This window comes from Centroberyx affinis, unplaced genomic scaffold, assembly GCF_046629955.1.
Source record: "Centroberyx affinis isolate AG114_WGS23_722 - 3 ecotype Tasmania unplaced genomic scaffold, CSIRO-AGI_Caff_v1 ptg000678l_1, whole genome shotgun sequence".
NCBI classification, from domain to species: Eukaryota; Metazoa; Chordata; class Actinopteri; order Beryciformes; family Berycidae; genus Centroberyx; species Centroberyx affinis.
Genome location: NW_027279299.1, coordinates 289,978 through 310,837, shown reverse-complemented (window position 1 = coordinate 310,837; position 20,860 = coordinate 289,978). Strand labels below are relative to the sequence as shown.

Here is a 20,860-nt window from a genome sequence, read left to right as displayed (position 1 = left end):
TGAGCGAGCTGTGGGACATTAACTAGGAGAAGCGATTCTGCTTTTTATTGACGTGTATGATCCGCAGTGTTCGACGCTGGCGCGGCGCTACTGTAAGCGAACGCTACAGGCTGACAAGTTAAGACGGAACCGGCGAAATTCCCCAAACTCGGATCCCAATCCCTTTACAAGGGATTTCAAAAGCCGCCTTAAGTCCCTTTCCCGCATTCACCACCAAAGACAGGCACACCTCACATTTTTGCCCGAGTGCCAGCTATCCTCTTTCCGAATAATCTCAATTAAGTCTTTTCCACTGCCGTGCATTAGTACAGGTATCGCACCGCGCACCGCTGTGTCACTCTTTACAGCCTGGGAGGAAGATACACAACATTCCAAGCGTAAACCCAAAGGGAAAAATAGACCATGGGTTGTCATAGTTATGTAATGTGAAGTCACTCCAGAGATTGACTCACGGTTCACACTGGGACACCCGGCAGACTCCTCGCTGCTTGCTTGAAGATGCATTCCTACAGGGAAATCACACATAGGAGTGGTACACACACATATACACACACTGTATACACACACACTGTACAGCCAGGTTCTGAAGCTACAACAACTTTATTCTGACATTCACACGCACACAAACGCACACGTCAGCACGGGCCCACACACTTGGACTCTTTCACTGTGGCTACGAATTACACACACAGAAACACACACACACACACACACAAACATTCACACTCGCCACAACCACTGCAGTGTGTTTATATTGGGGGAGGCTGGGATGCTCATCCCATCTCAGCTATCCTCCCACTATGGGCATGCCACGCGTCACTGCGGCACAGGGAACTTGCTGCATGTCTCAGTGTTTGTGTCTGTATGTGTGTGTGTGTGTGTGTGTGTTGGGGGGTGGGGGGGTGGATGGAGGTTTGCGCTTCTCATCAAACCGCCTTATCTTCCTTCCTGATGTGCCTCACTAGCCGTGAGTGACCACAGCAGCGTGAAAGACGACGATAAGGTAAACAATAAAGACGCTGAAGGTAAATTAAAAGCAGGCACACGGAACAGGCAAACACAACAAGGATGAAACGGGTAAATAGAAATGATGCCAACGGTTATCTGTAAAACTGTGGTGTGTTAAGTGGTTTAAGAGATTTTGCCAGCCTAAGCTCCTAAAGTTAGGTGTTGCAAAGCCTTTATGTCCGGTTTCAAGATGGCCAAATGTAATCAGTAGAATTAAAAAAAAACAAAAAATAACAGACAAGTGTTAAAAGACAGAAACGACAAAAATGGCAATACCTAATATTTGAAATACTCCAGAGTCAGTAAAAACTCTGAACCTCAGCTTTTTAATATGCGGCTCAAGGTTTAAACATAAATCAAAGACAACTCCTGGATTTCTACACGCAGGCTTGATGTGCAGTGATTAAAGAACTCAAAGATACTTGATGTACGGCGTAAAAGGACCTGGTTTCAAACACCGGTAGGCGCGCTTTGTGTGCCTAAGCATTACAGCAGAGGGTTTTGGGTTTTTTTTCCAGTTTTGCCTGGCCGCACACGCTGCTCTGTACAATAAGTCAGAAACAAACAGAGTCTGGACCGGCGCCGATTGAGGCCAAAGAGCAGACCCAGCTCCGGCTCTAATTCACCGCAAATAGTGCCTCCAGCTTAAAACTCAGCCTGATCCCACACAGCATCGTGTGTGTGTGTGTGTGTGTGTGTGTGTGTGTGTGTGTGGCTCACCCCGCACTGCTCGTCACCTCAGAGACCCGCGGATCGATAGCGGAGGAGCATTGCACATAATCTCCTGCTTAATATGCTTGTCCTGAGCCAGGGGTATAATTGGAACCTTTAGTAAAAACCTGCCAGTTATAAAATCTATCAATCTGAGCTAAACAAGGGATGACCTGGAACCTGATTGGATGAATAATTGAGCGGGAGAGGAGGGTACCGGGCACAGCGTGCACACTACCCAGAATTCCTCTCGACCAAACCCTTGAATAATCGAAGAGAATGCTCCAACTCGGAGGCAGAAGCAGCTACTTATCATGCGCTGCGGCGCGTGTATGTTGAAGTCCCTTATGTGCGCGGTGATGTTCTACATTCAGACTGATGTTTGCTTCGATTTATTAAGAGCTGTCAGAAGATATTCAGATCAGCTGCTTCCTTGCTGGTTATGATTCCCCTCCTTATTCCCGTCTGCACTCTCATGAATAATCCATCCCTCTCCTTAAGAGGCAGCTTCCGTGTCTTCCTTAAGATGTGGACAGCCACCCTGCGAGAACTCCGAGGCACTCCGAAGAGGCCAAATGCAAATAAGGCTAGAGAACGGGTCAGGGTTTCTCTCCGTACGCTGTATGCTTTAGTTCACACCACATCCAGGCCTTCATGCTCCATTCCAAATTGCTGCTTATATTTGATTTGACTGTTCGCATCTATTCTAGGGTGTAACCCGTATCCAATACCAGTATAATAATAATCTTTATTTATAGAGCACTTTTCAAAATCCATGTTACAAAGTGCTGCACGCTGCAAAATAAAACAGACAAGTCATAAAATCATCAGGTTTTAACAGAAAACAGATAAAAACAATCTGGTGTATAAAAACCAATACAGTGTAGGAAAAGATAAGAATAGGAAAATATATATATATTTTTTTAAAGGAAATAAAAGGCAGTTCAAAGGAAATTAAAACTCAAGTAAAATCGGGAAAGGCCCTCCGATAAAAATATGTTTTAAGAAGGGACTTAAAGGAGATCGCTGACTCAGCCGATCTGATTTCCTCGGGCGGATCGTTCCAGAGCCTCGGGGCCCCCGACTGCAAACGCCTTTAGTTTTCAGCCTGGACTCTGGAACAGACAAAAGACCTCTGCTCTGCCCGAGGATCTCAAAGTACGTACCGGTGCGTACGGTACTAAGAGGTCAGAGATATAGCAGGGAGAGAGGCCATGAAGAACCTTAAAAGTAATCAGTAAAATCTTAAAATCTTAAAAACATACTGGGAGCCAGTGTAAAGAGGCTAAAACAGGAGTGATGTGATCACGTCTCTTGGTTCTGGTTAAAAGCCTGGCAGCTGAGTTCTGTACAGTCTGGAGTCGATCGATAGATTTTTGATATGACCCAATAGGGGACCAACCGAAGGCAGAATTTGTTTTGCCATGTGCTGGGACCCGATGACAAGGATCTCTGTTTTGTTTGAGTTCAGCTGAAGAAAAAAATATATGGACTCAAAAGACATCACATGGGATTTTATACCTACACTTCTCCTGCCCTCTATGCGGGAGAGTCTGCAGCTAACGTGGGAGGGATTCCAATATGGGCGTTTGCTCTTTGGATGCTGCTAAATTCAGCAGCAGCAGAAACAGAAAAATGACAATAGCCCTCGCCTTATCTGCTCTACTTTGCTGCCTCCTCCGTAAAGACAGACATGAGTCCAGGACAGAAGCCAAGCTGCTGCGGGCGCCACAGTTATGACGGGCCTCTCGGGACGTGAGACATTCACTTATTGTCATGTCAACACTGACAAATTCCAATCGGAGCGTTCAAATACAAGCGGCATGTAGGTCGCACGTCTCGGGATCAGATTTTGTACCACTTATTCATGCGGTCTAGATCGGGAGCTAAAAAGAAGGTGACTCCATGCAGCTTTTTTGCTGTTCAAACTGATTAGAAAACATCAGATCTGTGTCACACAAATCTGAATCGGGACACTTTCAGCTGCAGTGTGAACACAGCCTGAATGTGCTAGCCCTGATTTAATTGATACCTCTCTAAATTGGTGTTAACATGGAGGGTTTTGTATTCATATCGCGCTGAATGACTGCCATGTGGGTGTCTATCACAGATGGCCCGCATTTTTCAACAGGTGAGGAAAATGTGTCCAGCAAAGCACAGTTAGAAGTAACCGCGCGACCCGGAGCAGATGAAAGGAGAATAACTCTGAGCGTGGACTCAGTCCCTGACCTTGTATCAGCACTCCTCTCTATCAACTCCTTCAGCACTGTGGCGGTAAGCAGAACACAAAAGCCCACTGTAACTCACCCTGACATCATAGAATATGTAGAAAGCGAACGGGCGGGCGGCACACCAAAACAAAACCAACCTTTCAATTCTCTCTCCCTCTTTCTTTCGCAGGATAGCTGGCAGCCTGCCGCCTTGAAATGAAAGAGCTCGATTCGGCTGACCCAGCACTTCACAGGTAAATGGCTATTTGTCCTGTCGGCCTTGTCTGTGGAGGGGATAGAGTGCGAGTGGACGGTCTTACTCTCTCTCTCTATCTCTCTCTCTATCTCTCTCGCTCTCTTTTACACACACATACACTCTCCCTTACACGGACAAACAACACTGAATCTCAAGTCCTTCGGTACTGCCATGGATTATTGAGATTGGCTGAAAGAAATACAAACATAATCACCTAAATGGACCTTACTTTCTTTGCCAGACTTTTCTCCAGGCACTGTCTGCAACAAAGTGGAGAGAGTCTGAGCCTGCATGACTAGTAAACAAACTAGGGGTAGACTGATATAGCAGTTCGCCGATATATGAGGCCTTTTTATTAAAAATGTGATATGTTAGGTGAGCATTTTGACCCGATTCCACAGAAGTGCATGCATGAATATGTATTTGTCATAATTGCTTTATTTCAGTTGCCTGACCAGAGAAATCATTCCGACGTGGCGTGGGAGGACCGTGGCGAAAGAGTGAATTCAACATTGGATTTTATAAATGTTCAATGCTTCAACAGAATATGCTCTGCAAGCTGAAATCCCATTTCAGCGTCAGCTCCGGAGGGCGTACAGAAGAAGGAGAAGTACAAGAAGGAGAAGAAGAAGAAGAAGAAGAAGAAGAAGAAGAAGAAGAGGAAGAAGAAGAAGAAGAGGAAGAAGAAGGAGAAGAAGAAGAAGAAGGAGCAGTAGAAGAAGAAGAAGTAGAAGAAGTAGAAGAAGAAGAAGAAGAAGAAGAAGAAGAAGAAGTAGAAGAAGAAGAAGAAGAAGAAGAAGGAGCAGTAGAAGAAGAAGAAGTAGAAGAAGAAGAAGAAGAAGAAAACAAGAAGAAGAAGAGGTTTTTCATTTGGTACTGTAGTAGTATTGAATTGTTAGATATTAAACATAGTATTGTTAAGTCCAACAATATTGTGACAAGACATATTTTATATAGATATTATTATTTAGATATATTTTGTTTGTGTTTTGTTTTTTTTTGGCATGAAAATGATCAAATTTCAAGATATTGGATATTGGCACAAAACATCAGCTATCATAACCATCAATTATCACCCTTCAAAAACACATATCTGTCTGGCCGTAACACAAGCAGCTCTGAAATATAAAAGATGGCATCACTGACAATACAATATAGTTTTAGATTTTGACTAGCAGTATACACGGTTACTGAGGCAGTACTAATGATAACCTTGAGAAGAGCAGGAGAGGATAGTCAAATTGAAGTTCTATCAAATAAGTATGAAGGATGACTCAGTGGAAGACACGCGTGATTGATGAGCCTTGATAAAAAAAAAAAAAAAGCCTTGCTCCGAGTCTGACATTGATCCCTGCTCGGCGTCTTGCTTTCTACTTCTGCAGCGTTCTGTCCGGCCGGGTAAACAAAAGAGATGGCTAATAACCTGTCGCTCTGTCTAATCAATGCTCTCCCCTATAGTCTGGCCAAGATATCCACGCCACATCGATACAAGATTCATGGAGGGTCGGAGGGGGCCGACCGTACCACGGTGACGGCCTGGAGGAAAGTGCAATACTGCCTCGAGAGGGGTGTGTGAGGTGGAAAGAGAGGAGGGAGGAGAAGGGAGGAATACTGAGGAGGAGGAAGGTAGGTAAACAGCGGCTGGATGAAGTATGCCGTAGACCAGTGATTCTCAACCTTTTTCATATCAAGGACCCCTAATTTAGTCTACATTAGGGCCTTCAACCCAAATCTGACAATATTTTTATATTTAGATATAAGTTTGTCTAGAATTCCATACTATCTCTATTGCAGGTAGAGGGATAACTATGACCGAAACAGTTATTCTACACTCTCTGATTATGTTAACTTCTTGTTAATGAAATGAAATGAAATAATGCTGAAGTTTAACAATTCATCAATTTGCTGGGGACCCCCTGGCACCCCCTCAAGGACCCCTGGTGGTCCCTGGACCCCACGTTGAGAACCACTGCCGTAGAAGGATAAAGTCGAACTTGCGAGTGGCCTTTGGCTGGTAATTGTTTTTCAAACACTTTAAATCTTGGTTTTGGGAATTCTATTAACATTCTGTATTCCGTTATTTGGCATTAATGGGAAGATAAACTTCTTAATGTTGAGCTTATGCACATCTCTGTCTCTCCTAATGCTCTCCTACAGCATTAGACTCCTAATGAGTCTGACGCTTTAAAGCGGGTGTAGCAGGACAATGTACACTTAGATTGCATCATAGGGAGACCCACAGTCTGTGAGCGTCTGTCAAGTTCATTTTCTGTCAATTTTCATTTTCACTTTATTCAAAAACTGTCAAAGATGATGTATTGCCAGACACAGAATTGTACAAGGTGTTGTAGCGGAACTGATGAATCACAACTTGAATTTGGAGCTTTAGGTAGTAAAAGATTGAAATAATACCCACTTCAATAATAGGCAAGGGGGGGTGTTAATATGAATGGCCTTTGTGACAGGCACACTAACAGATGTGAATCTTTTGGTAAAGAGATCTTGCATTGCTAATTGTGTTTCTTATAGCGGTCATAGCTCTATAGCACTGCTGCCATGTGAACACCTTGTAGCTTTAACTGTAAAATCACATGTGTAATTTTCCTTTTTTTTTACACTTGAATTGTTTCCATAATCGAAAAGCTCGGTCCTTTTATTTGTTTGCTCTCAGGACTCAAAAAATGCATTTAAAATCAAATGGATAATTTTTAAATTGCATTGTTATTAATCTGAAAGCAAGGCAGTTTAATTTCTCAAAGGCTGAAAGAAAAAGAACTATATATAATTACCTGGATTAGATGATTGGATAGTCCTTATTTCAGCACTCAACACCGCTTTGAGGCTAAAACTGCGCTAATATGCTGCACTTTCCTTGTAATACGCTGCAGCTGTGTACTTTCTGTTTGAAGACATTAAATTTTCATACAAACCCAACAAGCCCATACTGGACAAGAGTTATTAAAAAAAATGGATAATAAACCCCAAAACATGAAATATGAAAATATGAAAATATAATAACCATGAATTATGAATGTGGAAAAATGGCAAAGGAATAAATGACGTACACAAGCCAATACAGGGAGGTGGATGATTATGGCTCTGCCCTGCTAAGCCCATTCATCTTCTGTGTTAACACTGAAAAGAAAGCCCATGGTACCGTGGCCACAGTGAGGCCGTATTGATCCAAGTGAAATGTCAGATATGCCATCCAGATCGGATTTGAGCCATCAAATTTGCTGTTTGTTCACCAATTTGAAAATACAAATGACAGTATGCTGCCATCTTGTCTGAGACCATGATTATGAGGAGGCGGTTATAAATAAATCCAGCCAAAGGCTATGGAAGAGCAACTGCACTCAGTCGGCGGCGGGTCCGTCAACAGTACAGCGCTGCAAATCGTTTTCCACTAGCCATGAGCAGCAAACATCACAGTTACTGTGGAAACAGGCAAGGTTTAGGATCCTGTAGAAGAATATGTAATGCCAAGACGTAAAAGTCCATTCACTTGAATGCTGATGTAGAGAATAGTTGCTGTGGGGAATCGTTTCATATAAACACTGGAAGTAAAGACGAGAGCGATTCATTTACAGTAACATTTCAGGCTGATGTTATCCAGAGTGACTTACAATGGCCGCAACAGTAGAAGAAGCCTAAATTCCTAGATCAACAATATCACAAGCAGCTAATAATAAGAAGCGCAAGGGTGAAAACCATAGCGCCCTGACAATCAATGTCATAAAATATTCCTGTGACCCCAGAACGATCATGTACGGGAGAAGTGCTAGGAAAAGAAATAGAACCCGGGGCAGAGATGTAGAACGTGCTTTGTCTCCTTAAAGACAGGAGTATATTGAAGCAAGTAGAGGAGGGAGATATGGGAGAGGGTGACGTGACTCAGGGGGAGAGGGGAAGTATTTCTTTAAGAGATGAGTTTTCAGCTTGCGGCAGAAGAAAGGCAGTGATTCTGCTGTCCTGACCGGAGTGGGAAGGTCACTGCACCAGTGGGAGCCGGTGGGAGGGGGTGGGGGGGGTTAAAGCCAGGTGGAACGATGGCTAGGTTGCCGAAGGGAAGGAAGAGGTAAGCAGCTGGTAGTAGCAGGGGCTGGCAAGTAGGGCTGGACCATGGCCTGGAGGTATGGGGGTGCAAGGCTGGACAATAACCAATAACCTGGAGGTATGGGGGTGTAGGGCTGGACCATGGTCCGGAGGTATGGGGGTGTAGGGCTGGACCATGGTCCGGAGGTATGGGGGTGTAGGGCTGGACCATGGCCTGGAGGTATGGAGGTGTAGGACTGGACGATGGTCTGGGGGTGTAGAACTTGACCATGGTCTGGAGGTATGAGGGTGTAGCACTGGACCATGGTCTGGAGGTATGTGGGTATAGGACTGGACCATGGTCCGGAGGTATGGGGGTGTAGGACTGGACCATAGCCTGGAGGTATGGGGGTGCAGCTCCATTAACAACCTTGCACATGGTGTACCAGGGTTTTGAATTCAAAATGAGCAGCCACAGGCCGCCAGTGCGCTGGAGAGCGGGACATGGGAGAATTTGTGGGAGTTGAAGACGAGTGCACAACGTAAGATGTTTGAAGTTAAACTGAGTTTTCTAAGGTATCGCTCGCCTGCTTGCCGGTTCATTCTCCGGAACATTGTGTCTCGCATTTGCAAACACTCCAGTCTGATGGCTGGCTGTGCGAATATGAATTAGGGTTACATAAACATGGATTCTTGAAAAGTGTAACTTGCTGATGTAATCCATCTCTCTGTGCTTTGCCCAACAATAAATAAAAGTACATTTTGCTTGAAGGGGATTTGTTCAAAAACTGAAAAATGGTCCCCAAAACATGAAATCTACAAAAATGTGAATATACTAAACAGGAATTATGAATATGGGTTTCAGGAAGCGTGATGTACACAAACCAGCATAGAGAGGTAGATGATAATGGTTCTGCCCTGCTCAGCCCATCCATGTGTTGTGGTCTTATGTGGGGCTGTGGCCACAGCGTATTGATCCAGTGAAATGTCAAATATGCCATCCAGATTGCATTTGCTTTGTTTGTTCAGCAATTTGAAAATTGAAATGACAGTGTGCAAGCCATCTTGGCTGAGACTATGATTATGTGGAGGTGGTTATAAATGAATCCAACCAAAGGCTATGGAAGAGCAACTGGACATGGTCCTTGGATTACTGATTGGATCATCAGTTTGCTCCAATGTTTACAAACAACACAAATCTATCCAAACCCTTTACAGCTTCAAAATACATAAAACATATCTGTCGCATCCTGTCAGTTGTTTTTATCCAAAAGCTTAACAAATCAATAACTATATCAAGTCCTTAGTCCAATGCAAACACAGAGCTGGTGGGCAGTTGACATATGGTGCAACACCCTGATTCCAGGTTTAAAAGACATTAATTATTTGCCTAGCCTTTGTGCCTTGGATAGGACATTTGAACCTCCAAGGGCCCGATGGAAAAGGTCTGGCTGCCCTTCATTTTTCAGTCTAGACTTTGGGGCGACCGAGATGGCTCTGCCTGAGAATCACCGCCAGCCGCTTGTGAAAAGACAATATAGCCACGGGTCAGCCAAGCCTTGAAAGTAATCAGTGAAAGCTCAAATTCCATTCTAAACCTCACGGACAGCCAGAGGCTGAAATAAGGGTGGTGTCATCACACCTCTTATTTATAAAGTACAATTTTGGACAGGCTGTGTAATGGAGAGCTACTATGACTCAGGTGTAGAGAGAGCAGCAAGTGTGTTCTCATGCAAAGACGGTAAGCAACCACAGGCTCCGGCTTATCCATCCCTAACCACAGTCCAACACTCTATAAACAAACAATACCCTGGGCTGCCTTTGTAAAGTGTGTAAGACCCAATTAATAAGAAACTGTCACATTAAATTAAACAGTTCATTTAAGTTTGTCAAGGCTGCATCCCAATCCAGTCCCACGGAGCTTTATTCTGTGTAAACCCAGTCCTGTGGGATGGAACGATTCTCAGATACTTCATGTTATGGTAAGTGGGCGGATCTTTATGTACGATTAAAGGACCAAGTCTGCAGATATGCTGGCAAAAATGGACATCTGCATTACTGCCTTGCTATCAGCACATAACAAAAATGTACATAATCCCGGCAATGCTGTGATGATGCACCACTTCACTCCCACATTTCCCTATCTGTTATACAACATGCGCACATGCATCCAATTTACACAGGAAATGTTTTTAATGAGAGCTTCCTACTCTCTGCTCAAAAGAAATAAATAAGGGCAAAGACAATCATTTGAAGGATTCCCCGGCCTCTGTGGTTCAAGGATTTCATTTTCCTCTCTAAAAACAATTTCATATAATAGTCTGTTCTTATCTGGTTGTGTGTGTGTAAAGGTGTACAAGGTCTTTTGAGTAAAACATCTTGTACACACTTTTATACAAGACAAGAGAACCAAACACACAAAGTAGGCTGTAATCCCCCCTGAAAAAAACTTGTCAATGCTCTATTCCTGCACAGTTCCTCTATTTCTCTTTTCCTATTGCACCACGTAATCCTGAGGTTTATGTAAGGAATTTAAGATACACACACATAACAAGTATTAGCTTTCCATACTGTGATATATTGTGCTCTATTATTCTGTTTGTCTCTATTAACTGCAATAAAAAAGCTGAAAGGGTGGTGCAATCTCCATAAAATCCACAAATCAATATTACATGCAAATTAAATTCAAGGCCTTTCAGACATTTGGGCAATCTTTCAAGGACCTTTTTTCCATTTCTAAGAAAATAGTTTGCTGGTATTTCAATATAGCCCTGAGATGTAAATGAGAACAGCTCTACTTATATCAAACTGACATTGTGTATGCTATATCGATTTTGCCCCAACATTAATGAAGGTCCAATCCAGAATCTGACCACAGCATCCGCCCCAATACTGGCTGTTGTCTAATGTTTAATTCACTGGATTGACAACATTCACTTTCCAATCCCAACATGAACGATGTGACATGATGGGACAGCGTGGAGCTTCAAATGCATTCTGAAGCTGAAAAAGAGTTTTACGCTTGTACAATCAATATTAATAATCATCTTCACCGGAGATAAATGGACCTTTATTTTCTTTTAAATTGGATGAAGTACCTGGTGTAATTAGTTACAGAATTAACAGAATAGCACCTGGAGTGGCACTCTGCTCTTTTGTTCCCATAACGGACATTTTTATAGTTATTGACCAATAAAATAAAATGAATACTGTCTGCCACCTCTATCTCTTCCCCTCTATCTTAGGTCTTCACCACCTGGGAATAAAATGTAGCTAATATTAAATTAATGATGATTCATTTTCTGCCCCACGATACATATTGTCACATTTTATATAAATATTGTCATATTTTTATATTGACGCTAAATTCTAAAACATATGAAGCCTATTCTTCTCTTTTAAGTATTTCCAGCGTCCCATTAACTTTGCCCAGTCCAGGAGCTGGGGTGGGTTGTCCCATCTGTCCACACCCTAACGCACTGCGGACCAGTATGGCGTTCGAGCCCTGGTTCAGGGTCAGAAGAGACCAGAGCAGGCGTCTCACCCACAGCACACAGCTTTGGGAGAGACAGGCCTCCAGAGAGAGAGAGGGAGAGAGAGAGAGAGAGCGAGAGAGAGAGGCAACGGGCATAGATCCAGTCCCCAGCTCCACTCTCCTGTTTGTATAGAGCCATTCATCTCCTTATTAGGATCAGTGCTGGGGCTGAAAGGAAGCTACAGGGGCTCTCTGTGTTATTGGTGTCAGTGTCAGGGAGTTGTAAGGAAGCCGAAGAGGGAGCTCAATGCTACTTGTTTAAGTATAGACAGGGCCAGGCACAGAGAGACTAACTCCGAGGAAGCGTGTCAATGGCGCACAAGAGCATTTCAGAGTTGTCTTTGAAACTTTTTTTGTCAGCCCCAGTAATTTGCCTCGGACTACTATGGAGGACAGAATGTGGTTTGCTAAATGGCAGCTGAAAACCAACACCAAGCATCTTAATCCGTGGACTAGAGTGGTTGGCAGTGCCATGTGCTGTTGGTGTAAGTCTCCGGCGAGAATGCAGCATGAAAACTGCTACCAGAGGGACATCAATCACGGCATGAATTATAAAAGGAGCCTCTCATTATTGCTGCCAACAAAAAAAAACAAAAAAAAATCAATGTACAACAGAGGATCCGCGAATGTTCGGCACGCGCGTGCAGAGTGAAACGTTTTCCGCCGGCCGGCTAAGCTCTCAAACCGTGGAACAATTAGAAAAGCCTGCGGTCGAAAAAAAAAAAAAAAAAATAGCAGTCATTATCACAGAGGGAGCCGCCGATGCCAAAACAGAGCGGTTTCCATTACCGAGGAGCGGTGTTACAACCGCGAGTGCAGGTGTTGAGGAGAAGTGAGAATGTTGCTTTCCGCTGCGGGGCTGCGATAACAACACAAAACGCACGAGCGGGCAAAACCGACCGCGGGCCGGGGCCGATGTGAACAGCAGTTTTGACCTCCCTCTAAACATGTCAGGACCGTCCCGACTCGAACGCAACAACGACGTCGTTACGTTTCCCTCTCCCGCGTGAAAAAGGTTTCAAACCTCATTGGCACGGCGTGACTTTGGGGATTTGCTGTAAACTGCATCGTGGATTAGTATTCACACACTCCTGACCGGGCCGGTTAACCTCCACCTGCATAATTGCTGCAGTGAAATCAGTGTATGATTTCACAGTGAAAGCTCTCCGCAGATGGGGGGCGCGCGGGCTGATTATAAATCACCATCCATATTAATGAGGTGAGAGGACAGTTATTGGCGCACAGCGGGGATAACAGAGGATGCAGCTGATTCAGATATGATGGAGATATGCACAGTACTCGCAGACAGCAGCTAACCCGTACTGAGCTCAACACAGTCACTAACTCTTACCATTTTACAGTCTGTTGACAGTGGAGCGAGCCAAGTGTGTAATGGTCGACACGGCAAACATTATGACTGCTGAACAAAGATATCATACCGCATAGATGCTTTGATTGTTTTTGATCTAAAAATATGAGGTTCTGCTGTCGATTTATGAGGGGAAAATGAGTGTGTACACGACTTACACTGCATTCATTTCCCACATAGCCCTGCCTCAACATACTGTATATATGTATGGATGATGGATTCTCCACTAGGCTGAAATACAGCAAGCCGGTGCAATAAACCACTGTACATTAGCCGCACTCTACCACTCACATTCTGTAAAGACCAGAAACAGCCAAGATGTCACGCATGTCCATAAATTATAAACCAAGCTATAATTGTAAACATCTACAGTGTGAGCGTAGTGGGTGTACAGGCAAATAAAGTATACAGTATAGTGACTGAGTCACTGTCTGGATCTGTCTTCTAACCTGTCTGACCAGTTTAAAAGCCACAGGACAGGCCCCAAGGGAGTGGGAGTGGTCTCCAATATCTCCTCCTCCACAGACCACTGCTGTTCCAAACACAACAACATGACCATCAACAACATACTGTACATCATCACCGGGAAATCCCGGGCCCTATCCAGCATGTTAGCACGAGGCAGATATCGTACGGTGAGTTGCAGAAGCACCTGGACACCCACCTCCTTTACTGGGCATCTGGAGTACAATCATGTTTCATCCTAATTACCACTGAAATATGAACAATGTTGCGGTCGGAGTATAGCCACCTTCCTCAGGATCTCCTTAACCAGCACTACACAGTCTGAACAGTTTTTCTCTCCACAGGGCCATGCATGGTCTTCAGGAGCCAAATTCATCTTGAACAACCAGAACACTTTACTGCTTTATTGAGCAGTATCTAATTAACAAAAGAAGTAAACATTGTATTATTGTGAAAACTGAACTTAAATTATAAATGTTCACATTTTAGCCACAGGTTTAATCTCCCAAAATCCTCTTTTGATGAGTTTCACATGATGAGAGAATGTACTTCTGGGTTCTTTGTCTATTAGTTTGCATGGGCTGCTGCCATCCAGTGATGTATGGTAATATATACAGTAGCTAAATCTTTGGTGCCAATACAACACATACTCTGGCACTTTATAGTAGAGCTCATTGTTGTTTAAGCAGTGCTTCTGTGTATGTATGTAATATGCTATAAACTATGTTTGCTAATGATTCAGTTGCTAATGCTAACTAGCAAGCCAGCTAATGCTATTCTCGATAGCAGAAATGAAGGCAGCTAATAAACCAGGGAGCCAAACAGCTGAGATCACATTCAGATAAACTGATATGCACCGTGAGAGACTGCCCAGAATCTGTACTTGTTGATGCTCGGGCTCTGTGCCACGATTACTCTGGAGGTGAACTAACACAATGACTATGAGGTTAAAGTACAAGACCGTCGGCTTAATTTTACGGCGGTTTCATTTCATCCATATTGTGGCTGTTCGGGGCAGCTCCCAGGTGTGAATCAGTGTAACTGAATGAAGGTGAGGCAGGGTGGTGCTTGCAAAACAGCTTGCGCGCTCAGCAAAACCCTTCCCTGGACAAATAAATTTCATGAAAACATCTGGCACTCTAAAATGGAGGGACTGCATATGAAAAAAGCTACAGTCCTTTACCTGTTCATCCAGTGTGGATGAAAGTTTTAACCCCACAGTCACTGTGTCATTTCACATCTGAAGCAATCTGGGAATTTTGATGACACAAATGAAAAGACCTATTGCTTACTAAGCACCTTAGGAGCTCACTCAATACCACTGAAGACTAGCATAAGAGCGTCTCTTGAAGCCTGTAAGAAATCTCAGTCATTTTAAACACGGCGGTAATCAAATGTCCCAATTCATATGAGTAGTGATTAAACCCACTTCTTTCTTTTTATCTCTGCTTTACAGGGTAATTAAATCTTGATGTTTTGCACAGTGGAATTGAACTGATGCTGACAGCATGGCAAGGCCAGCATTCAAAATCCCTGGAAAGTTTTTTTTTTTTTTTTCATGTACAACATCAGGAATAACACATTTCACTGTAGCATACAAGTGAAACAGCCCCACATACAAGTGAAACAGCCTCCACTACTGTCTATGTGGGCAGTGAACAACGCTGCTGAGAGAGAGACAACATGGTTCAGTATTTTCATTTTGCAGGCTATGCACCAGGGATTCAGCCGATATGGTTTTAAGAAGGCTAAATTTATGATTGAAGCTGCCACATTAAAATTTTACAATATTCATGCCAAAATATTACAAAGTGTTCTTGTCAGGGTAGAGAAGCCTCTGAAGCAGCGTTTACACCATGGGACACTAATAATAATAATTAGGGTTGGGCCGGTCATTTCATAATTGGAATCAGATCCGTATCAGTACAATAAGCCCCAATAGTCATGATTGTACGATTAGACTCAGAACCGGAAGGTGCCTAAATAAACAGCTGACTGAAGCTACCTGTGTGCTGTCGGCTCCACATAGGCCTAAAAGTTAATTCAATATGGATGTGACTTTTGCGTTGCTAGGAGACAAGGGAAAACCCTCGTACACATCCAGTCAGCTGTTTACACAAGGACCTGAAAACAAGTTCAGACCGCTGGAGATCATGTTTGTGGAGTGGCCGGCGTTCTCTAAGGACCGGGACGAATGCATTCTCACAAATAAGGACAGCGAAAGGCGTCACACATGGATCAATGCACTGAAGAGAGAGGGAAGAGAGAGGGAGAGAAACCCTCCCATTTACAGTACTCACTTTACCACAGGTCAAGTTACAAAGCCAGATCGTTACACACAGATTTACAGTGAAGTTCGCAACATACGGCTGCCTAAATATTCATATTCTAGCTAGCTGGCTGCGTAAGCTACTTCAAGCGATTTAGCGGCCGCGAAAGCAGTATCGTTAGCATCAGTACAAAACATCATCACCGGATCAAGCTACTCTAACCACACAGAGGTTATAGCTGTGTTGTTGTTGACAAATTGAAACAGTCTATAAATCAAGCTGTCTCTATATCTTTTTTTCACACTTTTGCATGACGGTGTCAAACAGCAGATGTATCCAATGAGACCAAATGAAAAACATGTACAATATCTGTATCCCAATTATAATCATAATAAACATATTCTTGCATAGTTGTGTGTAATCTGATCAAAATATCTCATTAAATGTATTCAGGTTAAGGCTTCCCATAGACAACCAGTGTAGTACTGATCTATTAATACCATAAACATGTAATCAAACTAACTGCATTATGTGGATATCTCATTTTTCACACAATTTTTCTTGGTGGGGCGAATTCACCAGCAGCCCACAATGTGTGTGAGCCGGGTGATGATCCATGTGTCTAATCATTGGGGGAAAATGGGTGTAGATCAACAATAGAATTAACCTTCCTCCACGACAGCTGAGTGCAGAGGCTCAACTGATTGTGAAGTGCGAGGTGGCCCAGTCACAGAAAACAATGGCCAAAGTAGCTTTAAGAAAGTTAGTCCACAGCACGCCGCAGAGAGGGCCGATCAAGAAAGAAGTGACGCCTGTTCTCTTTCCCCCGATGACCCAACCGACCCTGAAAAACAAACGCCCTAATAGCGCGAGAAGAAAACAATGAGCCATGCACACATCATCATCATCATCACGCCAGATCAAAGCCACGCTGCAACACGATGAGTCTCATCCTTGAGAGACAGGGGGTGGGATTTGTTCAAAGGAGGAGGCAGCTGGGGAAGGAGAGGGGGAGATGAGGATAGGTATGCAAAGGGGTGGGGGTGGGGGGGTGGGGGGGGGATAGAGAACCTGCTGACTCACTGTAATCATCAGGCTGCAGCTCCGGTTAGAGCTCCCTGCATCCCCCTTCAGAAGGACAAAGTGATGCTTCCCATCCACCGTGAGCAGCTATGCGAGTGGAGCGGGGGGGGGGGGGGGGGGAGGAGGAATAGAACAGTGGAATAAAAACTGTCTCACGGCATGAAATAGCTTCTCCTTCTTTCTTCGCACATCAGAGCGCAGAAGGGGATGATGCAATCCGGAGAAGGCAATAAATCGCCTAAAGCCGCACGTGTAAAAAACCAAAGCTAAAAATAAAGCCATGAACAGACAGCGTTGGGAAAGGGGGGGACAGGCTTGGGGAAGAGACCCCCCCCCCCCCCCCGACAGAAAGAGGAAGAGAGGCTTTGACCATATCAAATAACTGTGGACATTTAGCGTTGATCTTTAACACACTGTTAAAGATCAAGCAGTGGAACGAATATGATGCAAGTCTGCGCCATAACAAGATTTTTTTTTTGCAAAAGACCGCAGTGGATGCAGCGCCCTGATGAGGCTTAATTCAATTCCCCTAAAACAAAAGCGAGCAGACACGCGACTCCCATGGTCGCTGTTGTTGGATTCAGCTGCGAAATGTTGTATTATTCTCCTTTGGTTCCTCCAAACAAAGCTGATAAAAGAGCATGTAAAGCGCAATGAGATCAGTCTTTGTGTGTGCGTACTGGGAAAAAACACTGCTACCTGCAGTGTGTAGTATACCATTGTGGCACTCTGATTACAAAGCATCAGCTATTAATCAATGAGACGTTGTCACTCTTCAGCTATCAGGCAGACATGATACTGTAAACAAAGCTCTATTTACAAAAGAAGAGCTGTAAATAATCAATTTAACACAGACCTTGGCTTTCCCACCCAGTCAAGCAATGTGTAAAGTCTGCATGTTTTCCCACTTGGACTCAGACCCGTGGTGTCCCTGACAAAACCTTTGCTGTGTGTGTGTGTGTGTGTGTGTGTGTGTGTGTGTGTGTGTGTGTGTGTGTGTGTGTGTGTGTGTGTGTGTGCGTGTGTATGTGTGTGCTTTTGACTGGTTACTGTAGTGCAGCAGGCAGGAAGAGACGTGACCAGTTTCACCCAGCTACAAAAACACGGTGAGTCAAAGAACATTCCACAGGGCCAGCAGCAATGACAGCCAAGAGACATTGACACACAGGCTCAAACACACACACACACACACACTACCTGTTGCATGCCTTGGCATCATCGGGGATGTCAGGGTGACTCCATGTTTATGCTCGATGCCGCACCTATGCCAACAGCTGTATACAAAATGAGCAATGGCTCAAGCAAGATGGCCACCTGATCATATTCTTGGATATCAATCGCTGATACTGTTTCACAAACTGGTTCCTTCCTCTGACGGTGACATCAATAAGAAATGGCTGAGTTAACTTGTGAGTACAAGGAATGCCTGCCTGTGTCCAGTAAGGCACAGAGGAGACGAGGGCTAGCTTCAGCCTCACTGGGTGCCTCATACTTGCTCATTTGAATTGCAAATGATGGCAGGCAGCATGCTGGGCTGTGAAATCCCAGCAGCACCCTCGGGCATCTTAACACGCACAAGCACCAGTAGCTTGTGTACACACACGCACACACACACACTGTAAAGAAAGACACATACAGAATATGCAAAAGAGTTTGACTCTGTTCGATTTGTCTGACATCTAGTTGATCCCAAATTTGCCGAGAACATCAAAGACTGACAGGCAAACGGTGGTGAAACAGGAGAAGCAGAGACAGGAGTCTGGTGCTGATGCAATGGCTGCCTGGTAGTTGCCACTTGGGGGGGAAGAGGGGGGGGGGGGGGATCAGGTGATATGCAGAAGGGGGCTGGCTGCCTGGCTAGGCTGGCACAGCTGGCACAGGAGTGTGTCCAATGTGACAGGTCTACTGACTAAGGCTGCCAGGCTGTGTGGCCTGAAAGAAGCATGTGATGAAATAGGACCAGGACTACAGCATCACAGCAGGAACAGACCCACCCTGATTGGGATTTGTGCCTGCAGTGCACTAATGCTCAGTTACAATGCAACCAAACAGTACAACAAAAATACATGATATTAGAGTCAAAGTCACACAATCACAAGACTGTATAGAGCTGCAGCTTCTTGCAGAGGTATTTTTTTTGCACTGCACGGTTGACAGCAATGGATTCAAAGGTCATCAAACCGCATGACTTCATCTGCAAATAGGTCAAATTCTGTGTCAGACAGATATAATATCTTGCTCATGGAGACACTGTGGGTAGAATTATACCAGGCAAGCCAGACTCATCTGCACAACCATACAGTAAAGCACCCTGAAGCCGAAGCCATGCAGTGTCGGTTTGGCTGAAACGTTCCTCTTTGTACGCTCTTCCACAAAACCAGAGAAATCCACGAGGCCAAAGGTGAAGCCATTTCCATACACGGGCCTGTCTGAGCACGCAGCACAGCAGCCACATATCCCACATTATTCAGTCATGATAGGTATTTTACAAGGTGGCTTTTGTAGTTAGACCTCACTGATAGATTGATAGATTGTCAGTAAACACTGCGTGAAAATCCATGCACAACAAAGCCTGCTGTTTGTTTTAGAACAGACTCAGCCACTTTGTGCAGGCAACTTGAGGTGTTATGTTGGTGATAGGGTGTGACGTGGTATTGTGTAAGTGTGTAAGTGCTCAGTGGTTGTGTGTGTGTGTGTGTGTGTGTGTGTGTGTGTGTGTGTGTGTGTGTGTGTGTGTGTCATTGTGGGTATTGCGTAATTAGTGATGGGTGTGTTTGAGAATAACGTGAGTACACTGTGCCAAACAGCAGATCCAGTTTGCCTACAGTTGGGATAGACTGAGAAAAAAAACACTGCAAACCACATCTCGGGGGTTGCCGGCTGACTTCCGAAGCCTCGCACAACTTGTGAAGAAGACACGGGCATGAAATGGAAATCACCGGACAAGGCCGAAGGTGAGAGCAGCCCCTCTATAAAGTGGGTGTTCGGCCACACAACTGCTGGTTCAGGCGCAGAGTGGGAGGAACATTGGAAAGGTTTGAGGGCATGATTGCAGGTTTGCAGGTTTGATGTCAATGCTGAAAGGGGCCAGTGGGCACAAAACGACGCTTCAACTTGCGGCTGCCTCTCATTCCCATAATGACCATTACCACATTATTTTTTTTATCCTCCATAGAATATGCAAGGATATAGGAGAGGCTAACCACCGTTCGGCTTTGGATGAAATTCTATATTTACGAAAAGTCCGTGCATATTATAAAATGATGGTCTATTGAACAGCAGCTGTCTGAATAAAATGCCTTATCACTGCAGCAGCTCAAAGCACAAAGAGAATGTAACGAATTGCCAGCCGTAGCCTATCTCCCCATAATATTGACGAATCACGCGTAAAAGAGCAATAGGGTACGGACAAATATATGGGAATGATCTCGGAATCGCTGAAGCCCGACGCTCAACAATTCGCTTCAGAAACACTTTGCACAGCCAAGCCTGATCTTAACGCCGACATAAGCAAACTAGCTGTGGGGGGAAACAACACACAAACGCACACACACACACACACATCAATATTTCAACATACCCTCCTGTCAAACTGACATCCAGGTGAGGACCATGGATGTTGCGCACCAGGGAATCAATCCTGCGCCTGCCGCCGCCGCTCCTCCGTCTTTATTCCCCGGTTTGAGAGGGGTAGGGAGTGTGTCGGTGTTTGCCGGTGAAAAGCCAAAGCCTCAGCTGAATGTGAGAGGGAGGAGGAGGAGGAGGAGGAGGAGAGAGAGAGAGAGAGGGCGAGAGAAAGAGGGAGGGACAGTGTCAGATGCAGGGAGGCAGGAGGAAGGAAGACGCGCAGTCCGTGTGTTCAGGGGGAATGCGTAAACCCGAACCCCCTCTGTTATATGCACTGCAAAAAAAACATGT

General features: G+C 44.5%; 1 protein-coding gene across 1 annotated transcript in view; it reads right to left on the bottom strand.

Moving 5' to 3' along the window:
• The window catches only part of LOC139643953 (band 4.1-like protein 1), a 64,992-nt gene extending 44,334 nt beyond the window's left edge, over positions 1–20,658 (bottom strand). The window contains exon 1 of the mRNA XM_071519277.1: positions 20,523–20,658. The gene's annotated coding sequence lies outside the window, so the exon portion shown is untranslated. The remainder of the gene's footprint in view (positions 1–20,522) is intronic.
• Between the last annotated feature and the right edge of the window lie 202 nt (positions 20,659–20,860).